Below are 23891 nucleotides of genomic sequence, written 5' to 3' on the forward strand. Positions count from 1 at the left end.
AGAGTGTGAAGTGAAATGTTGTATACATTGCACAGATCTGCTCCTCCAGAATCAACATGGAGCACACCACGTGAGCTGCCACATTTATAACCCTATGCTGATATTCAAATGTTCTGTCTTAAGCTAAAGAAAGATTGAATGCCCTGCTGTTGTGTGGCCAAGATTGAAGAGGTGTCTCACTGACATTGTTCAAAGTTTATGAAAATATATGAATGCTCAAATGTCATTGGCTTTGCGCCTCCAACAGACTGTGGTTTTATGAGAAATCAGTCTTTTAATCAAAATGATTGAATACCTTAAGGTCGAATCCAAAGATATCAGTTAATATCTAGAAACGTGCTATTTCTGCAAATTTTGCCAAGCTGTACATATTGTGGTGCATTTTAAAGTGTTAATTTGTGCATTCCATATTGAAAATTGATCTTGAGTTTTAGCTTTTTGTCAAGCAAAAACATATGGTTACAAGCTCTATGCATTTTACGTGACGGCTGTTGAAGCTGTCACATGTGCAAACTTGATAACCGATGTGACACATACGCAAATAATTTGCTTGTTTAGTAACAATTCAAAGATTCATTATTCATGCAAACACACATTTTTTTAAATGATCAGATGGAAATAGTCTTCATTTTGTACAACCTAGTCTGGTTGGTGTGCAAACTCAGATAAAATAAAGCTGGGAACTAAGTGGTATTAAACAAATCCAAGAATATGGGTATTTTCAGATAATTATTGAACCAGATGGTGTTTTTTGTTAATTCTGCCATCAGTCTGAGAACTTGATGTCTTACATCTGCACTTGGTAAAATAAATTTTACCACTGACATTATTTCAGTTTTCTTAAAATACTTCAATCAGTTTTAAACCAAGATTTGCAAACATCTGCCACAGTGCATGCCTATGAGATGAAATTATTCAAGATAATTCCTTTAAAAATATACACCATTACACAGAGCTTTAAATTCATCACCCTTTAAACTAAATTTTCAGAATTACTAGTTGAAATGTTTAATAAAAAGGAAAACAGGAATAAGATAGCCCATTTGAAAATGAACATGGTTAATAGGTCACAAAAAGTGTTGCCTCACTTGGAGAGCCTATCTTGGAATTTCACACTACATTATTTCCCTGTTTTAACAGAAAGAAAAATTCAATACATTTTTTTCCTGTATTCTTTAGGTAAATTTTCTGTGTGGTGTAATTAAAGGATAGGAATACATAATGAATTAATCAACAGACACAGATGATAAAGGAACAGTATCTGCAAGTAAAGTTACTCAGTCCTAATAGAATTCTGCCCTCTTAACAAATGAACAGGTTTCAAATAGACAACTGAAACCATCACACCAGTTTTAGGCTCTTTTTCAGAACCCAAATAGGAGTTCTTAAAACATAACTGAAATCCTCCAAATAGCCTAACTTCTTTGGCTTTTCTCATGAAAGCCTACAAACAAAATCTTGTTTTCAAACTTAATTATGAACTCACATTATACATTTTGAAGATAAGCTTGAGACTCCCACATGCTCTCCTTTTCCCTTCTTGTTTTCTTCCTCAAACCCAGGCCTCTAAATCAAGACTTGCCCCATAACTTAGCAAAGCACGTTCTGAAAAGAGGGAGCTCAGTATTTGTTGCAGATTGACCAAAACCAACACACCACAAACTAGTAAAGTTACAATGGTAAATAACTTTGAACAATATCCAAGTTCAACTGCAACAGTAGTACATGAAATAAGCTAAATATAGTAATCTAAGGAAGAGTTTCCCACTTTAAAGTAGGTTCCATTGAATGTGGGGAATGACTAAAGTACTCTATACCACCAATACTTGCATTCACATAGGTGCTCAGATAGCTAGAGTAGCTGACAATTCACAACCATAATTAGAGGAAGCCAACTATAATTAGAGAAAGCCGACTTCTGGCCACTGTGGGATGAAGGAGTGGGTGGTCACGACGAAGCAGACAGCTGTCAGCAGTTAAATCAGAGGGTAGCTTTGATTAGTTAGCCCCCAAGAATTTGGCTGATTCAGTCTCTGATTTATTTAGACAGGTAGTTATTAAACTTTGCTACCATTAATTACTAATTAACTTATATGATACATTATTATATTACATGTAATATACATACTATTACTTATAATTAGGATATATTACTAATATCAGTTTATAATAATTATGTCTGTTAATTACAATTAATGGTAGCATACGAATAGTTAATTCAAGGCTTTTTATTAATATGTGACATATGCTAAGTGGTAATTTTATTTCAAGTTCCAGGATACATGTGCAGGATGTGCAGGTTGTTACACAGGTAACACGGTGGTTTGCTGCACCTATACCAGCATGTCACCTAAGTATTAAGCCCAGTATGCAGTAGCTATTTATCCTGATGCTCTCCCTACCCCCTACTTCAGGCCCCAGTGTGTCTTGTTCTCCTTCCTGTGTCTATGTGTTCTCATTGTTCAGCTCTCACTTATTAAGTGAGAACATGTGGTGTTTGGTTTTCTGTTCCTGTGACAGTTTGCTGAGGAAAAGGCTTCCAGCTCCATCCAAGTCCCTGCAAAGGACATGATCTCATTTGTTTCGTGGCTGCATAGTATTCCATGGTGTACATGCATCACATTTTTTTAATCCAGTCTATCATTGATGAGCATTTGGGTCAACTCCATGTCTCTGCTATTGTTAATAGTGCTGCAATGAACATACATATGCAGGTATCTTTATAATAGAACAATTTATATTCTTTTGGGTATATATTTAGTAATGGGATTGCTGGATCAAATGGTATTTCTGGTTCTAGGTCTCTGAAGAATCACCACACTGTCTTCCACAGTGGCTGAACTAATTTACATTCCCACCAAAAGTGTAAAAGTGTTCCTATCCCTCTACAGCCTCACCAGCATCTGTTGTTTCTTGACTGTCCAATAATTGCCATTAATTGACATTTGATAATCGCCATTCTGACTGGTATGAGATGGCTAAAATTACCACACGCTAAGTGGGCATTTTTACGTGCATCATTTCACTCATATACTCTTAGGTGGTACATTCTAATATTATGAGTAAACTGAAGTGCAGAGAGGTGAGGCTATTGCCTTAGGCCATGTAAAATGGGAAATGATATCCAGAATTTAAACCCAGCTCTGTCTGAGGAGTGCTCTAAGCCATCATGCGATACAGCTGACTCACAGGGGAATGACACTCAGAGTGGCTGTGTGGCCCCAACCCCTTGATATTTGGGCTGCTTTCAGTAAACAGCACTGTGAAAAGATTTCTCTCACTTTCTTTCTCTTGCTCTCACTAAAAGATAAGAAAAAATTTAAGGCATCTGCTTCACGTCATCAAGCTAATGTCCAAAGACTAGGAACCAATGGGCACCATCACCTGCAGCAGGTGCATGCCACACCAAGTGTTTATGTGTTTTTTATTGCGACTTTGATAGACAAAAGGGTATGTAACTTTTTCCTTTTGTTAATTTGTTAAATTACTAGTTACAATAAATACCTTTTCAGATATTTGTTTATAAAATTTCTATTTTCTATTTTATGATTGATCTGCAATCTTTTCTAAGTTTTCATTGAGTTTGTAGTTTTTCCTATTGATTTAATGATAATGAGCTCTTTATATAAAAAGATATAAAATTTTAATGTGTTGTTTGACGACAAAATACTTTCTCAGTATTCTAGTTGCCTTTTTATTCTGGGAACTTCTGACATACAGAATGTAGCTTATATAGTTACATCTATTAATCAGTTATTTTGTTATTTCTTGTATTCAAATTCTGAGAAAGTTCTCTCATCAGAATTTGGTTTAATTCTATTTCCGTAGAGACTTTTATAATTTAAAAAATGTAACTCTTTAGTGCATCAACTTTTATCTTTGAGAACTATATCCAATAAGGTTCTAAATAGACTCTGTCAAACTGCTATCCTAGTAAGTCTCACAAACTTTATTAAATATTAAATAATATTTCCCTTTTACATTGACTTGTGAGTCCTCTTAAACAATGTATAATGGGCCAGGCATGATGGCTCATGCCTGTCATCCCAGCACTTTGGGAGGCGGAAGCAGGAGGATACCTTGATGTCAGGAGTTCCAGACCAGCCTGGCTAGCATAGTGAGACCCTGTCTCTGAAAAAAATAAAAAATCAGCCAGGTGCAGTGGTGACTGCCTGTGGTATCAGCTACTCAGGAGGCTGAGGAGGGAGGATCACTTGAGCCCAAGGAATTTGAGGCTGTAATGAGCCATGATTGTACCACTCCACTCCAGCCTGGGTGACAGAGCAGGACCCTGTCTTTATTATTTTTTTAAAAGAACGTATAATGTATTATATAAAACACACAAATATAAATACATATACATTAATAGATTACATATAACGGGCTCTACCTGAGGTCAATCTATTTGATGTGTTGCTTTTTTGTACCTTTTTAGAGCTTTGAAATCAGACGTATTTAGCTTTGAATCTTGGTTCTGACATTTAATAGAACTCAAGCAAGACTCAGTTTTCTCATCTTAAAAGGGGAGGATGGTACCTACTTCCTATGGCTGGTGTGAAAACGAAATGAGGTGAAATACAGAAAGCCTCCGGGCTCAGTGTCTGGTCTGGAGCACAGTGAGCAATCAGTAATGACACACAGACTGCTGTCCTCCAGCTAAGGCCCACTGTCTCATTATTGTAAATTTGTTTTCATATCTTCTAACTTCAGTTCCTCTGTTCAGGTTTTACTAGGATTACATCCACAAATTAGATTAGGAAGGACGTCTGTCTTCTCATTCTAAAATGCTGAACACTTTAATGCATTGTCCATATTCCAGAACTTATTTTTTTCAAATACAGGAATGAATTTTTAAAAATGGGTATGGACAAAGTTATTATTTATCTTTGTTAGATTGTGAATGGGATTTTCCCACTAGTATTTTTCTAATTGGTTGTAGCTATAATATAGAAAGGCCCTTCATTTTTGTATGTTAGTCTTATATTCAGCCATTTTACTGAGCTATTAATTTAATAGTTTAAATTCTCACAGAATCTTCTAGGCATAGAACAAATTATGAGTAGATAACTTTCCTTCTTCCAATAGGAGAAAAATAATATTGGTGATCACAGACAATCTTGTTCTTGATTCCAGGAAAAAGTTTCACATTGTAGTATCCTTATGTGCAGGGAATACCGTCCATGAGCCCAAGTGAATGCCTGATATCACAGATAGAACCAAATCCTATCTATCTATCTATCTATCTATCTATCTATCTATCTATCTATCCGTCCGTCCGTCTGTCCGTCCGTCCGTCCGTCCACCCACACATATATACACATACACGCTATGCTTTTTCCTACACATACCTATGATACATACACATACCTTTCCTACACATGTGTATGATACATACACATACCTATGATAAAGTTTAATTTATAAATTAGGCACATGAGGAGGTTAGCAATAATAAAATAGAACAATTACAACTATATGCCAGCATCACTACTCTTGCACTTTGGGGCTATTACGAAGTAAAATAAGTTTTACTTGAACACAAGCACTGTGACACTGTATCAGTCAATCTGATGGCCAGGATAGATACTAGGTGATATGGTTTGGCTGTGTGTCCCCACCCAAATTTCAAGTCAAACTTCAATTCCCAATGTTGGGGGAGAGACCTGGTGGGAGGTGACTGGATCGTGGGGGCAGATTTCCCCCTTGCTGTTCTTGTGATGAGTAAGTTCTCATGAGACCTGGTTGTTTAAAAGTGTGTAGCACCTCCCCCTTCTCTCTCTCTCTCTCTCTCTCTTTCCTGCTGCCATGTTAAGGTGTCTGTTTCCCCTTTGCCCTTTCACCATCATTGTAAGTTTCCTGAGGCCTCCCCAGTCATGCCTCCTGTGCAGCATGTGGAACCGTGAGTCAATTAAACCTCTTTTCCCCATAAGTTACCCAGGTTCACATATTTCTTTATAGCAGTGTGAGAACAGACTAAAACAGAAAATAGGTGACTAACAGGCGGGGCGCCCATACAGCGGGGATATTCTGGACAAAGGGATGATTCATTCCCTGAGTGGGAAAGAGTGGGACTAAGAGAGATACCATCGCACTACTTGGAATGGCTTGCAATTTAAAATAATTTAAAAAACAATATAAATAGCTGTGTCTGGAATTTTCCATTTACTATGTTTGAACCACTGTGACTGCAGGTAACTGAAACTGCAGAAATCACAGCCATGGACGTGGGGAGGAGGACCACTGCACACACTTTCAAATTGTACTGCCAGCTGATCTTGTGCTGCCACTGGGTAAAGAGTCACTTTCTCATCCCTGGCTGGGTTCCTTATGGTTACAAAATTTTACCTTAATTTTCTATTATTTGGATTTTACTTTACGTATTCTGTATATATTTATGTATTTTATATAAGCTACCTCAAATTTTTTGTGGGATAAAGAAAATACACAAACATACTGATTTTCTTCCATTTTTAGGGTCAATAGGAAATGATTTTGTATCCAATATCTCCTTTTGGCATCCTTTGAGATAATTATTTGATCTTCTAATTTAACCTGATGATTAATTGAGGGATTTCTAATACTGTATAGTCCTTTAAATGGGTTTGATCAGATTATTCTATTTCCTGCGTTTTGCTGAGAACCTTCAGGTCTATGTTCTAAGTGGGGTTTATGAAACTGGTAACAGAAAATAATGGACAGCATTTAAAGAATTAATATACATTATTAATATGTGTACTCTCTACAGACATACAAAGCCTGTAGACTCAACAAATTTACTCCTGAAGTTTTCCAAATTTGCAAAATCTGCAATTTCTTTGTCACATAAAACTTCCCAGGAATTAAAAAAAGCCAAAGAAAGGGTCTCAATTTATTCCTGCATCATTTCATTGATATTTTCAAAGAATGTGTCAGCCTTAAATTATATCGCTTATCTTCTTTAAAGCACTAAAGTTTTAGCTGTTATATTAAAATTTTTACTTCAAATTTTTTTCTTGATTTGTAAGGTTTGCTAATTTCTACCCAAGTTATCTTAAATTTATTAATTTTTATTTTTCCTGTTTCCTACATCATTTATTTCAGCTGTTACTTAATGACTTTCTCTCTCCTTTTTTGTTATGACATTGCGGATTATTATTCAAAATAATTCAATTTAGTTTTACTCCGTTCTTTTTCATTTATAAAATTATTTAAGACTGTGAATTTATTTTTGAGTTCAACTTCAGACAAATCCTATCAGTTCTAATGTGACATATTTTGTTTTTCATTAATTTTTTAGTTTTTAATTTTTCATAATATTTAGACTACAACTGTATTTTTCATTTACTTTTTTCTCCTTCTATTATATAAGTATTTTAATATTTACAGGAGGTTGAGTTTTTCTCCTGTTTAAATTTTGATTATCATATTTTAAAAATCATGGTTTCCTAAGCTTAGTAAATTTTCCTTTAAGGACAAGTATAAGTTCCATGCATTTTCCATGGATACTCGATCATAAAGTTAACACTGTGTTAAAAAATTTCCAGAATTAACTGTTAATCTATTAATTCCATTGTTATAATTCTATTGTGCAAATATCAATTATACTGTTCAAAGAAAATGATTTTTCTTCTTTTTGATTTATGATAGATTGCTATGGATTAAACTCTCCCACCCCGAGAATATTTTCTTTTTGAATTCAATTACAGTTTGCTTAGTGGACCTTTTGCTAGAAATTAGTTTTAAAAAGTCAGGTCCTGGGTCTCACTAGCTGTATTTGATGTGCTCAGCTGCTACATGGGGCAGGCGCCCACCACTGGACAGTGGAGACAGAAAACAGGTAATGCTGCCAGGCAGAGCTCTTTCAGAAGAACAACTTTGGCTACAGTAAAAAGAGACAGGAGCAGTGCAAGGTCGAAGCAGGAGGAGCAATGAAGAGGCTACCATTGTAAGAGGGATGAGAGAAACAGTCACTTGGACCACAACACATGGCAGAAGAAGGAAAAAGTGATCTGATTTCAGATATATTTTGAAGACTGGTGGTGAGCATTTGCTGACAGCCTGGATATGAGCTACTCAGTTCTTCAAAAATGAAGTGTTATGCAACAACCTGATTTCATCAGTCACCGTTAATCACCTTGAGGAATGGCATAGGTTGGGTGGTTGCTGACAAGCACTGACATCTTGGCTACTCCATACAAAATACAGAAAACTTCATCCCTACAAAACCCTCTGCCAAAACATCAGTGGATCCCTAATCCTCCTACAAGGCAGGCAGGGTCATGTGGGGATTGGAAAAATTTTTTCACACTTTCCTTAAGCTGACATATATTATTAACCTTTAAAAACTGAGCAATTAACCTGAGAGGTTACAAAGTATCCTTCTAGCAGGTATAGCACATGTGGGTAAAGTGATTATAGCCACTTAATTACGTGAGTACTGTTATCTGAAAGCATTTTGTAAATTGCAAAGTCCTTTACAAATACTTGTTATTATTTGTCTTAATTAGTCATAGTAATGGTAAATTTCCTACATGTAATTTTATTGAGATCTCAGACAAAACTATCCATATTCTTTTCTGAACCTGAAACATTAGCAGATGCTCAATAAGTATTTATGGAAAGAAAAAAATGGCTGAATTGATTCCCACTGCCACTCAGTTTTACATATTTCGGCTTACACTCGAGCCCTGTTTTCAGATGGTGGAAGTGTTAGACAGCTGCTTTTTCTGGAATGTGGTGAGCTAATGGGTAAGCTAAGATAAAATCCTGCAACTTGGCCTTCAGGGCAATTGTGATAACAGTGGCTACAAATGCTCAGGCTCCTCTAGCTTCAACTTTTCTGACACACTTTGATAAATATAGAGGTATTAATAGTAGTGGCAAGTGATAAAAGATGCTAGGATGAAATAAACTCAATGTAATTTTAGGGTAGAAAATCAGAAATAGATGACGAAAGTGTAATTTTATAACTAAACCAAGAGAAAGTTCACAGTTAAAATTACTCACAATTATAACACATTCAGTTGAACCTTCATTGTTGTTAATATCCTTATCTTAAATTCTATGTCTTAGGTGGGCAGGTTGGAACATAAGAGCTCTTACCATGGCATTAAACCTCACTTGCCATGTAAGAAACATGATTACAAACATGAGTCAGCAGCAGTGCAGTGCAGTTCAACATGGCACCAATCTAGTTCTATCTGACATCTGAAGTGTACCCTATAATATGCTCATTATATAGCAATAACATTAATAATAGAAAAAGTTGTGATGATTCTTACAGCGAAATAAGTTGAAACTACATAGTATTTTAAATAGCTATAAAATAACATGTAATTGTTGCCATATATTTAACTAATTTTAAGAAGTCAAAAATTAGCCCCAAATGAGGAAATGAGAAAAGCAAGACTCCAGATACGAAGCAGCTGAACCAGGAAATGATCACAGTTTTTGACTCACACAATAGTGTTCCAGCTCTGCATGAGGAAGCAAATAAACACTCACCACGTTAACATTCATAAATATGTGGCTTCCAATATTTGTCCTTATATGGGATTTATGGCAGACTCACAATCATAACCTCAAAAAACCCATTTACAATTATAACATTATGATGGTTTAAAGGTAGTTCCTGTCCATTTTCAGGCTGTTGAACATTTTTTTAAGCTGACAAAAAAGGCTTCTTAAAATACACCTAGCCAAGACCATCAGTTTATGGTCTGTTTTATTTCTTGCCAGTAGATACCATTAAAAGTTATAAAACTGTAACAATTGCTTTCATTTATATCTCTCTCTGATTACCCTGATAGCTGCAATGTCTGAAGAAGTTCAAAATCTGTAAAGCCTGTCACATTATAGAAACATGTCTCCTTAAACTAAATGTGAAATTCCAGTAATTGAAGTGATAAATCTAGTGTTATTTTTTTGCCAGGGTACTTTTGATGAGAACTATAGTAGTAAATTAGGAAATATTCTGTGCCGTTATATCACGGTAAAAAGCCTTTCCATTACCTGTTGTCAGTCACTAGAGATGGGCAAATAACTCAGCTGTCAATCTAGCTAGGAAGCCCGAAGTTCTGTGAAAAATATATATATATATATAATGTTTATATGTTTTTATATCTGATATTAATCATTTATATATAAACATATATAATATATATATATACATTCTCCATTCTCTTCATATAATTCTTTAGACAACTTGGAGTTGTTTTGTCTTCTTCCCCTGTACCGGAGTATATCTCATTTATTCAGACATAGAGTAGAGATCTTGGAATATTTCATTTTTTATAGCTTGTTATGTATCTTCTTGTTTTCAAATGGTATATGAGTGTTACATTTCAATAAGTATAAGCATCGATACCCTGACTGCTGAGAGTAATTTTACACATGATACAGACTTAATCAAATTACTAATAACTGTTGGGTCCAATTTGTTATTGACTTTTCCCCTAAAATATTTACTGCCTTATATTTCCACTTTAAAAGTCTATTCTTCAGCATTTCTTCAGATCACATGAAAGTATTCTACAAATTATATCCCTTTCACAGTATTCTGCATGACACCAAAAGCAAAAGGTGAACATTAGTATTCTCCCCAAATTAGCTGGCTAGATGAATATGGAGGTGGGGAAAGGAATGTATAATCTACTGTTTAAATTAAAACAATTAATCCATTCAGGTTCCATCAATTTCCATTGTAAAATATGTGTCTCAGTTCTTAGTACTAAGTAATAGGATGTATGTTTCTTAAATTACTATGAAATTTCCAACTCATTGGTGTGGAATAGCTATTATTGTTGGAGTGTGGTATCCGCAAGCTGACTTTCTATTCATCTGCACAGTCCTATTCAATTCTTAAGTGTTTCAAAGAAAAAAAAGTAATACAAATTATTTTCAAGTTTTACTTTCAATTTGTATTTTTTAAACAACAACAACAACAACAGCAAGTAAATGTACTTGGAGTATCAATGAAAAACACTAATGGAGACTCATGTCCCTTACCCTCAAGACACTAAAATTCATTTATCACATATTTTATTTTGGTTGATGGTTTTAAAATGGTCAAGAAAAAAAAAAATTAAGAACCTGACCACTTACGAGGGTAAGTGACAAGATTAGAAAAATAATTTATCTGAAATGAAAAGCCCTGATTTGGTTAAGAATGTACAGTTGTGTGCATCTTTATTAAAGGCAAACTCAGAGTTACTTGAAGGAAGATAAAAGAAAAAAAAAGAAAGAAGAAAATGGCTTGACCTTCAGGAAGGGGTAGAGATGACTTAGATTGGAAGAAATTAAAATGGGGGCACTTAGTGTCAGCCGGAAGCTGAGAAAAGGACAAAGGACCATCTTAAAAGGGAGAAAACATTGTAAGATTTTATATTTGGGACACCAAACCCCATACAAAGGTAAATTGGTGACCAGGTACTTAATTGATATATGAAAGTTTAATTTCTTAAGATCCCCAAATCCCAATGCAAAAACTTTGCCTACTTTCTCAAGAAAGGAAAGCTTTAAAATATTGAGTAGATAAATAGTGGATGAACCTACTGATGAGTTCACACTGTTTTTAAGCCCTCTTACATCCTCAGTAAGCTGGGACCAAGCTACCCCAAACTGCCCAATTCATGTGGTAGCAGTTACATGAAGTTGAAGGTTTTTTCTTAGAAAATGTAAAGCTTCTATAGGATTTGACCTGTCATCTTAAGACCTTTTGGTGACAGAAATGTAGTGAATGAATTTTCTCACAACTCAAGCTAAACAGAAACAGTACTGCAAACACTGAGGTACTGAACCTAAAGAAGTTCTGGCTGTCATTTATTTGTAATTCTAGAAGGCAAATATCAAGAAAACGCAGTAGATAGAAACATAAGGCAGGCAGTACACTTGCTTCGTTTATTTTTAGAAATTGAATGTCCTTTAGGAAAAGGTTCCTCAGAGCTCTTTCGGGTACCATGGTGGTTGTCCTGCAAATAACATGGGCACATGCAGGCTGGGGGTGTACATAACTTTTCTGCCTTTGTACTTTGATGGAGTAAATTATGCTCCCTTAAACCACGAGAGCAATCCTCTCCAATTAACACACATTTCACTACATGTGAATGCTTCTGTTTTTACCTTGCTTCATGGGCACAATTCCAGAGAACATTTCTGCTGGCTTTCCTTCCTCTAGTAACCAAGCCACATGTTTTTCTCTCTTAGACAAAACCTTTTAGGGGCCTTTTTTATTAGAGGAAGATAAAGGAAGAAAGAAAGAGGTGTGCTCCAAGTAAGCAGAGATGCTTTTCTTCGCTGCCATTTGATTTTGTCATTAAAAGTGCAAAGGAAAAGAACAACTACTCATCACTTAATAAATACAGATCTACAACAATTCCTGCTGTGAAACATCATGTCTTTTCTAAGAAAGAGAAAAATGAGTTTCTCTCAAACCTTTACTTCAATGTGCACAGAACCCACTTTGCTACAATTGCCCACATGTCACTGCATCTCTTTTTCTTTTTAAATCAGGCATTAAATATGCATCCTGACTCCCACGCAGGCGATCTGCAGAACAGCAAAATGACTGTGTATTCAATTATAGGCTAAATAAATATAGCAAACATTAAGGAAAAAAGTTTCAAACTATGGGCATCAGGCACGGTCTCCTTTTCATGATACAATTAGGTGTTCTATGTCCGTTATCATAGTGACATACGTTATGTGCCTCCTACAAACCATTTTTTTTTAAAAAGGACCCTTTCTATCATTAGTGATACGGAGTTAATTCGAAAAACAAAACAAAATGAAAATCCTCTCTAAGGAGCCAGTAGCTGAATTTAGAAAAATGCATGTATTTAAAATGATTACAAGGTTTATTTTAATGAATAAGACAAACCATTCATGAAATAAGGCATTTATATCATCTCTTTCTATTATGAAATTAAGTTAACATTTCTATAAAAAATGGAATTGTCGAACAGCAAATTCACAACAAAGTTGGAAAAAAAAAAAAGCTCTACAGCAGAGGTTTTGGAACAGGCAAATTCTACTAAGGGGCATGATGGGTTGAATTACGGGGGCAGAACTGCTTCCAACCTTTCTATTATTACTAGTCTAATTCAGATTTTCAATAATTTGGAAAAAAATGCTTTTATTTGAAGCCTTGTATATGAGTCCTTGGCAAAGTGTAGTAAAACTGGAAAAGAAAATGTTTGGGGTTAAAATGATTACAAATCATTTAAGCACTGTAGAATGTAGATACTCCCAGAGCCTGCTATACACTGTGGTGCTTAAAGCCCTGTGATGTGCATCTCAGCTAACTCAAAAAGTGTCTGAAAATGGATTTCAGTACAGATGCCCAAGGACACCATAAATGGAATGTATTGACAATACATTCTACAATGTGAGAGCTCAACTGTCATGTCAAACAAGTGTGACAGAGTGCTAGTGCTACAGATTTACTTTAATATTTAAATATATCAATAACCAGGTGGAAACTGGTTTTTGCAGGTTTAAAAAGAAGAGTTTTAATATGTCACATGATAAATATTTAAACACAGAATAGGAATTTAAATTCTACTATTCTCAATGACTATGTACATTTTACTAGGCTATTTAAAAAATCTTCCTAAACACTTGCTAGAAAAAGTCCATTTGTCATTGGGCTAATTTATACAGAAAGTATTTCAAACAAATATACCAAATTTGCCTCAATAATTTTTGATTTCTCCTTATAAGCCTTTTCAAAGTGGAATTATAATGCAAGTTTAAGATACATTCAGTTTATATAAATGGTACTACTTAAGCAGAGCTTATTTTGACATTATGAGAATATTGAGACAAAAATAAATCCAATATTCATTCTTTCATTTGACAAAAATTTATTAAATACTGACAAATATTTTCTGATTTTGGGGGAAAAAAAGTTAAATGGATCAATATTTTCTTACTACTTACTTTTATCACTTGGATTCTTTGTAAGCAAAGATTTTATTTCATGTGTAATAATATTTAATATAGCATTGTTTGTAGTGGTAATGAGTAAAACCCCAAATGTTCATTTATAAGAGAATGGCCGAATCAACTATGGTACGTCTACTCTATTTTGTTACACAGTTGTTCAGATGAAAAACTGTATCTATATCTGATCTGAAGGAAAAAAGCAAATTACAGAATTAAATGTAGAGTATTCAAACACCTTCCAAAAAATGTGTAAGGGACACATGCTTCTTATTCCCAGGGAAAGGCAGTCCACAGGGCTATGAGCAGTGATCTGCAGTATCTGAGGTGTAAGGGACACATGCTTCTTACTCCCAGGGAAAGGCAGTCCACAGTGCTATGAGCAGTGATCTGCAGTATCTGAGGTGTAAGGGACACATGCTTCTTACTCCCAGGGAAAGGCAGTCCACAGTGCTGTGAGCAGTGATCTGCAGTATCTGAGGTGTAAGGGACACATGCTTCTTATTCCCAGGGAAAGGCAGTCCACAGTGCTGTGAGCAGTGATCTGCAGTATCTGAGGTGTAAGGGACACATGCTTCTTACTCCCAGGGAAAGGCAGTCCACAGGGCTATGAGCAGTGATCTGCAGTATCTGAGGTGTAAGGGACACATGCTTCTTACTCCCAGGGAAAGGCAGTCCACAGTGCTGTGAGCAGTGATCTGCAGTATCTGAGGTGTAAGGGACACATGCTTCTTACTCCCAGGGAAAGGCAGTCCACAGTGCTGTGAGCAGTGATCTGCAGTATCTGAGGTGTAAGGGACACATGCTTCTTACTCCCAGGGAAAGGCAGTCCACAGGGCTGTGAGCAGTGATCTGCAGTATCTGAGGTGTAAGGGACACATGCTTCTTACTCCCAGGGAAAGGCAGTCCACAGGGCTGTGAGCAGTGATCTGCAGTATCTGAGGTGTAAGGGACACATGCTTCTTACTCCCAGGGAAAGGCAGTCCACAGGGCTATGAGCAGTGATCTGCAGTATCTGAGGTGTAAGGGACACATGCTTTTTACTCCCAGGGAAAGGCAGTCCACAGGGCTGTGAGCAGTGATCTGCAGTATCTGAGGTGTAAGGGACACATGCTTCTTACTCCCAGGGAAAGGCAGTCCACAGTGCTGTGAGCAGTGATCTGCAGTATCTGAGGTGTAAGGGACACATGCTTCTTACTCCCAGGGAAAGGCAGTCCACAGTGCTGTGAGCAGTGATCTGCAGTATCTGAGGTGTAAGGGACACATGCTTCTTACTCCCAGGGAAAGGCAGTCCACAGTGCTGTGAGCAGTGATCTGCGGTATCTGAGGAGGTTTTCAGCTTTTTCTTTATTCGTGTTTGTGCTATTTTACTTGTTAGAAGTCCATTATTACTTTGGTAAATTTAAAATATCGAATAAGAGAAATGAAAACTAAACACAAGCCAAGAGTAACAAAGAGATTTTATAAATAAGACTCAGCTTTTCAACCCACTAATTCCACAACACAGGTTGTCAAGGGCTGTGTTCCCACCACCCTTCCTACTCACTGCCTGATAAAGCCCAGTTTTCTTGTGGGCCATTTGGAGATGCCACATCCTCTGTTGTTCTTATGGAGATCTGACTGTACTTGACAAGGAGCCATTATTTGATAGTATGACAGGGCAGCGTTTCATAGACTTAAGTGTTGTTTGCTCTTCAAATATATGCTTTTTCCTTTAGGAAAATACTCATTTAGATAGATCCACAAGTAGGAGGCATGTGAAAACCGTTATTAGTCTAACACAAAGGAGAGAGACATATGCACCAAAAAGTACTCCCAAGTTCTCAAGTAAAACAAGAAAATGGCAGGAGTAGTTCTTTCTCGTTTCACCATGGCTATATATTAAAATGTCTGCATCCTCACTGCTTTTAAATACAGCTGTGTTCATACAACTGCTGCTGATTCCAATGTGATTGAAATTTTCAGCTTGCCTGATTTACCATATCTGATTGTGGAAGCAGCTGGGATACAAAAAATAATGTGCCTGGCATACGCTTAGCAGTCACAAGGAAGTGGTAGAAAATCAGCCTGTGACCCACTTATTATTTTGGTGACACATAACTGTTGTCGTTTTTGCGAATTTAGTTGTACACATGGCCCTGGAGTGAGCTGTCAGTCTCACTGTTCTACTAACAGCTCACACAAATCTCTGCATATCCCCATCACTTGTCCAGACCTCCAAAATATCCCACACTCGACCTGGCCAGTCACAGAGAGCTCTCTGGAAATATACATCTTAGCCTTTCTCTTGGCAAATCTCATGAGATGAAATCTCATGTAGACAGGGGGCAATAAGTGATTGGTAATTCTGGGAAGTCAGATCAAGGTTGTCCTTTATTAGCAAACACACGATCAGAAAAGAAATTGACTGGATGACTACTAGCATGATTTTCAGGACAATGGCTGGCATGAAGGCCTTAAGCAAAACAACAAAATGTGCATAATGTTTTCCTTTTCCCACTTTATGTCTTTTAGTGTTTCTATACTTTTCACACCCTTTCCAAGTCAAGATATTTTACTTACTCTGATTCTTTAAGTCTAGGACAGCACTGCTTGTAAAATGCAATTCTATTTTAAAATAAATAATTGGGATTTCTGATTTTAGAAATAATAAAATGCAAAAACAAAAATCTTATGACTATTGAAATAGGGTGTGTCTATTTTCTTGGCAGTGCAGTGTAGTGGGGTTAAGACTTGGGTTCTGGAATCAACCTGAATAGGTTCAAATCCAGGTTCTGTAACTTTTACCTGGAATAAGTTACTGAAGCTATCTATGTCCGGGTTTGCTTTACTATGAAACAAAATAATAGTACTCTTACAGGAGTCATTATGAAGAATAAATGATTTCATATTTGTGGAAAGCTTACAACAGTGCCTGGCATAGTAACTGCTGAACAAGTGATAGCTATTATTTTTGCTTGTCATCGTTCATAAAATTCCTTTTCTCTCTCCCCTAATCTACGCTTGTAAGAATGGTTATTTCACTGGGTTAATCAACACATAGCTAGAAATCAAGTCATCCACACAAGTTGATACCTGCTTTAACTTTCCCTGAGGCACCAATATTTAAAGACCTAATAGTGTCATTATTTCCCTGTCACTTATTGCTTGTGGATTAAAATAAAGGGCTACCTTTTATAAAATGTAAAATAATCAGTTTTGAATTAATAGGACAGGGTATAGTGGCTTGATACAAGAAAAATAGACAAAAGTCAATAGCTTTCCTATATACGAATAAGAAGGAAATATATAATTTAAAAATTCTACTCACAATTGCCACAAAACACTAACTACATAGGAAAAACTGGTTTAAAGACTTAACAATAAAACTTGAGTACCAGGTGAGAGATGATACTATTTTTGTAAATGAAGTTTTAATGTTACAAAGATACCAATTTCCTGAAAGTATATTCTGGAATAAACAGAAGAGAAAGGGAGCCTATTCTACTCAATATTAAAACAGAATAGAAATGCAGTAAGGAGGATAATGGGTCTCTGGGCTGGAAGAAGATAAGTGTTTGAAACAGAAGAATCTGTAGAGAAAAATAAAATCTATGAGAATTGGACATGAGATAAAGGTGGCATTGTCAATCAAAGATTGAAAGTATGAACTATTCACTAGATGTACTGGGGAAAATAACCATTTGGGAAAAAAAGTTACATCTTTATGTCACACCTTACAGCAAAATATCTCCAAATGAATTAAAGGTTTGGATTTATAAAAAGTAAAGCCACAAAAGATCAGAAGGTAGTGGAAATGTTCCTATAACCCTGCATTACAAAGTTATGAATCTAAAACCAGAAATCACACATATATATTCATCTTAAAAACAAACGATTAAGTTAAAAGATGAACAAGGAATTCATAAAGTAAAAAATACGAATAAGTATATGAAAGAATGTTTAATCTCACTGGTAATTATAAGAGCTTTTTTACGACCATATTTGCAATGCTGTTAAAATGAAAACATTTCTGAAAAACGCCACTATCCGGGGCCGACTTTCTGCAATCTTAGTCACCTGGGAGCTCATTTGAGGTCTGCAGAGCAGCTGCAAGGTCATTTCTTCAGAGGAGCTTTTCCTGACCACTGAAGCTAGTTATGTCCCAGTTACAGCCTTTCAGGGACCCTGATATTCTTCCTTCTTTGTAGCTTCACAACTGTGATTTGGAATCATCTGTATAATGATTCATCATAAGCCCATCTCCTCCATTAGACTGGAATGGGCATGGCCACTCCCGACTTTTCTTGGTGTAGTGCCTGGAACAGTGTTGGCATTTATTTTTTGGTGTATAGGGACTTGCACAGAGGTGAGCAATAAAACCTCCATTGGTCCCCTGCTGCCCTCAGCTGACATCAAGTCTAAACTCCTTAGCATGGCATACAGTGAACTTCCCAATTCACTCCCAATTCAACTTTCCAGCCTCATCTCTAGTCACTCCCAAACACAGGGTCTTTGACTAGCCACACTAAATTTACTCCCCTTGAGACTGTGCATTTCAATGAGTTATTCCTTCGTCTGAGAAAACCATTTACCTTACTCTGTCTAGAAACCACTTACAAAATTTAGCTCATAACTCAACAGCACATCCTGACTGCAAGGACCTGAGTGACTGATGGGCTGCCTCTATGTGGACCCCAAAGTAGCTGATGTAAATTTCCCATGGAGGATTTCCCATGTTGTAGTAGCGTCATTACCTGTGAACATATTTTCCTCTTCTGCTAGATTAAGAACTCCGTGAAGGCAGCAGCTATTTCTTTTATGCTATGGACCCTGGCTCTGAGCAAAGCATCTGACACACAACAGTTGATCAGAAAATTGAACCAATTATTTAGATACTGATTCTAACACATTAGAGATCATAGAAATGAAATACTTTGTGTATAAGAAAATTGAACAACGTTTTGCATTCAGACCTCACTTGACAGAGAGAAAAATGTTGGTGGAGGTTCATTTTCAAATATTAGGAAAAAAGGAGCAGGAGAGTGATTGTGTGCGAGAATGTCCAGGAGTTGTGGGTCTGCGCACTTGTTAGAGCAAAAGGTTTGTGAGGACTAGACTAAGGTGCTGCGGTGCCCTGTGTTGTGTGACAAGGGAAATAACAGGTGTTAGCAACATTTACACTTGTCACACGTGTGTTAAAATGTCTAAGCTAACCACTAAAAGAACAGAAAAAGAATGTGCAGAAGAAAAAAGATGGAATGAGGTAAAAAACCTTAAAATCTCAAAGGATACAAGAAAGTAGGAAAAAAAAGAAACAGAAAAGATAAGAGAAACAGAAATACAAATATGGTATAAATAAATAAATAAAATACTAACAGTAAGTATATTGACTTAAATGCTCCCAAATGCTCCAGCCAAAACACCAAGTTTTCCAGACAGGATTATAAAACAATAAATCCAGCTCTATGAAGCTTTCAAAGATCCACTTTAACCTCTGGAAAAAGTTGAAAAGAAAAAGAAGCATCATGTGACTATTAATCAAAAAAGAAGTGTAATTAGTAGTCTGCAACAGAATAGACTTTTAGGCAAAAAGCATTCTAGATAAAGTTCACTTCGTATTGATAAAAAGTTCAATTTACCAGCAACATTTAAGAATTCTATACATAGTTGTATCTAACAGTAGAATTAAACTATTAAGCAAAGAAAAAAATCACACTTGTAGTAAAAAACTTCAATATGCCTCTCTCAGTATTTGGTAAATGTCACACAAATTAGCGAGGATATAGATGATTGGAAGACACAGTTAATAAGCTTAATCTACGGAAGCCCAGATGGAACATTTATCAAAGGGTTCACTGCTGTACCAAAAGGCAAGCTACAACAAATTTCAAAGAACTGGCTCATAGAGTTGCCTTCTCTGACCATAGTGCAACTATATAATAGATTAATAATGAGGAGGAAAAATGTTTTTAAAAACCCCACCAACATCAGGAGATACAAGGACAATTCAAAATATCTTGAGACTAAGGAAGAAATCAGAAGGTATTTAGATAAAGGATTACAAAAATTCTCAAATATAAAAACTTATAGAATGCAGCTAAGACATTCCTTGGAGGGAAATTCAGGACCTCTAGTGTTAATGCCTATATAAGAAAAGAAATTAACTGATGAAGCATTCAACTTAAGTTAGAAAAAAGAATGACAGTAAACAAAGTAAAAGGCAGAAAATAAATCATAAGAGTAGAAATTATCAAACATAAAACAAAGACACAATAGGAAAGATCTATACATCTAAAATCTGTCATTTTGAAAAGACAACAAACCATTCTCAAGAAAGTAACAAACCATTCTCAAGAAATAGGAGAGGCAGTGCAGAGGAAGAATATTAGGACTGCAAAAGCGACATTGCAACTCCATCAGTTCTGAGGCTGACCCTGAAGACACCTCCTCCGAGAGGCCTGTTCATCCAACATGCGCCTCTCAGTGTCTGCATTCACCATCGCTTGTTTGGATCCAGGACTTTATTTGAAGGGAGATTCAACAAATGGAAATCCTTCTAAAAAGTCAGTACTATGTTAATGAAGAATCAAAACTCCTGTAGACCTGCTGCTCACTTTAGTCTCCTCAAACATACGTTCCCAAGTCCGAGGTTTGTTGCAGGCCGAGCAGACACGACCAGCAACGGTTCTCATGCGATAAGCTGGCAGCATCCCAGGAGGGTGGGGATTTGATACTTTCTCAAGTTTCCAACTTACTCAAGGATACTCACTTAGCGTGTGGATGTTAAGAAAGCAATTCTAAGTTGGGGGGCGGGGAATGACATGTTTTAAGGTTTCAGAGTGAGGCAACAAGAATTTAGGTATAAATTCTGCTTTCTGTAGCAGAAATGTGAATGAATAATTCCATTTAAATAAGTAAATAAGCTGTGATAACCTCAGAAAAAAATAAGGCAGTCAATGTCCTAGGTTTTCAATCTCAATAAAAATGAATTTTCCGAAGAGCATATTTTATATATATATTTGTAAATCTCTCAAGAAATAACCCTAAAACTCTGCATTCAATGAAAATATACCAGCTAAGTTTGGGACAGGGTCTGGGCTGAATCCTGAATCAGATTCTTCACTGGCTTCAATATAAACCCTCAACCAAACAATAGCTCTAGAGAAAAAAAAAAAAGCAAGTTCTTTTGTTTTAGACCAGAAATGCAACAGAAACAAAATATAATAAAAAATGAAAATTCAGGTAGAGGAATTATGCATTTCATACTGAATAATTATTTCTGTACTGCCCGTAAATCCTCTCTGGTAAGCTGTGCATCTAAAACTCATCGAACTGCCAAGGGGTAAACGCAGCTCCATCCATCAAGCAGCCACTTGACAAATACATTCCATAATAGAAGTTTATTTTTATGGGAGGCTGAATCAAGGACTTTCCCATGCATACAAAAACTTGTCAAAATTATTTATGAGTCTTGCTGAGACACACAATATGTCATATCAAACTCCTATTTTCCTTCCAAGCACAGACTGTCAATATCTCTGCTACTATCAATAATGTGGAACACCGCTGATAGAGGCCCTCAGGAGCTTGAGGTCATTTGCCCATCCCCGTGCAGCCAGAAGCCGTCCTAACTGTGGTGGGGCCGAAGAGAGGCGGATTTACCACCCCGGGGAGGTGTAGTTATGGAAAGCACTTGGGACTGCTTTCAAAGACTTTGCAACATAAAGTAAAATGGAAACACAGGCTTGAAAAATGATGACTGTTGACGGCTGAAGTAAAACAAAGATATCAGAAGATATTTCATCTTTCATTTTACACACCAAGTATTAGTTAAGTGTGATCAAACAAATACTGGAAAACTGGGAAAACAGCCCATCCCTGGTGAAATTCCAATTCTCAACGATGAGACTGATGGGATGCATCGGACAGGACGAGGTGGCTCTCGAGCAAGAGACTCGCTTGATAGGCTGAGTGAACCTGGCTCTGCGCACCCAATGCCGCTCTCGTTTTATTCCCAAGGAAGCACCAGCGGTCAACAGCACGGCTCTTTCCTTTCAGTGGCGTGGGCCTGTCCTGCTCTGGCTTGTCTCTCCCCCAACAGTGCTCACCTGCTCCCTGAGAATCAGAGACGTGGTGAATGACCCTTGCGACAATTTATAGCAATGGGAAAATGTATTATTATTTTTTAACTCTGTGGGCAATGGAACCCAGTCTCCTACCCTAAATTAGCCCCAAGAATGCATCAGATACAGCAAAAGCCTAGGTAAATCCTAGAGATGCTCCTATTCTCTGAAGAAGGGTTTTCTCACGGCCACTTAACACCAGTGCTACGACGCGCACCATGGAGAGGCCATGGCACACACGAACTGAGCAGGAGAGCCTCGGTGAGACCAGGCACTTGAGGGCCACACTGCAGTGGTGGCGGGTAAGGCAGCAAGAAAGAGGGTTGGTTAAACTTTTAGTTTCTCAACACAAATAGAAATACAAACTTGCGAAATCTGCTTTAGGACTTCACGGTCTTTGGGGAGGGGGAGATAAGCAGCTGCCAGCATTCTTACAGGTCCCCAGGGTATCATTTGCTGCCCTGCTGCCATTTGCTCAAGTGTTACAAGCCAGAGCTGGAATAGTGTGTAAGTGCCTGAAGAAGGTTCTAACTCTGATCCCTTTCCCTTAAGAGCCAATGACCTGACAATTTCCGTGAGTGTCTCCATATCATGTGTTAACAAGAATTTGATTCTACAAAATAATGTGTAATACAGAAAACACAGTATCTGTACTTAGAGTGGACAATACAAAGTGAGGGGTCAAGCAATTTGCTTGTCTTGTTCTACCAGAAATGTATTATGTGACCTCCTGAACATGCTTACATTTGTTGATCTTGACGCATAAAAGTTTGTTTCCCTGGAATGCTTAAATTAAACTAAGAAAAATGGGTTAAATGAGAAAGGAGTCCACTTTTTAAAATGCAGAAACATGACAAGGAATAACAAGAAAGGGAAGAAGGGGAAGAAAGAAGGGACTGCCCTAAAAAGTTCATTTCTCTGATCTTCCCCAATTTTTTTTGAAACAAATCCCAAATCCTATGCAGAACTCTATGCAAGGCTACAAGAACTTGTCCAAGGGTTGCGCACGATTCCCATCCATTAATAATATAAAAATAGCCTCCTTGAAGGAAAGAGGGCAATAGAGCTATTTAGCAAATGCTGTGTATGGGCCAAAGCTGTCAAACACACTGAGTCACAGTGGTGCATGTGAAGAGGAAGGGACATTGTAACTCAGAAATAAAACTGAACACATTACTCTCCACACATTTGCCAGGAAGCCCCTCCTTCAATGTGAGAAATACAATGATAAGCTCTCTTCAGGTTTTCGAAATAATTCTGAAATAATTGAAATGTTTGTTCAGAAAGCCCTACTTTTTAAAAAAATAATGAGTTGATGTTGCCTAATTAATGTACTATGTCTACTGTTTTCAGATATAAATCAAACAGAATTTAGAGGTCTGTGTCCTAAGAACAAAGCATGAAGTGTAATACGGATATTAAGGCAGACATGTTAAGATGGCAAAGCTGAATTTCCAACAAGCTGCCTGAAGAGAAACGGAGTAGTGGAAAGCCACAATACTATCTTTTATTTGTAATAGCACTTCCGTTTGTTATTCCATTTAGTAAGCACCATAGCCTGTGAGGTAGGTGGGCTGAATTCCTGACCTCTTTTTTTTTTTTTTTTTTTTTTTTTTTGAGATGGAGTCTCGCTCTGTCACCTAGGCTGGAGTGTGGTGACGCGATCTCAGCTCACTGCAACCTCCGCCTCCCGGGTTCACGCCATTCTCTTGCCTCAGCCTCCCGAGTAGCTGGGACTACAGATGCCCGCCACCACGTCCGGCTAATTTTTTTGTATTTTTTTAGTAGAGACGGGGTTTCATCGTATTAGCCAGGATGGTCTCGATTTCCTGACCTCGTGATCTGCCCGCCCTGGCCTCCCAAAGT

At 37.0% G+C, this 23891-nt stretch overlaps 1 protein-coding gene and 1 long non-coding RNA gene across 4 annotated transcripts in view; one reads left to right on the forward strand and one right to left on the reverse strand.

Annotated features, from left to right (window-relative positions):
- The window catches only part of ZNF407 (zinc finger protein 407), a 460325-nt gene that overhangs the window by 40071 nt on the left and 396363 nt on the right, over positions 1-23891 (reverse strand). The gene's annotated exons all lie outside the window — the stretch shown is intronic.
- LOC126941541 (uncharacterized) lies at positions 14105-15343 on the forward strand. Its single transcript, XR_007721350.1, has 3 exons — positions 14105-14170; positions 14248-14324; positions 15249-15343. It is a non-coding gene; the product is annotated as an uncharacterized LOC126941541 (long non-coding RNA).

The sequence above is a fragment of the Macaca thibetana genome, chromosome 18 (assembly GCF_024542745.1).
Source record: "Macaca thibetana thibetana isolate TM-01 chromosome 18, ASM2454274v1, whole genome shotgun sequence".
Classification (NCBI taxonomy): Eukaryota; Metazoa; Chordata; class Mammalia; order Primates; family Cercopithecidae; genus Macaca; species Macaca thibetana.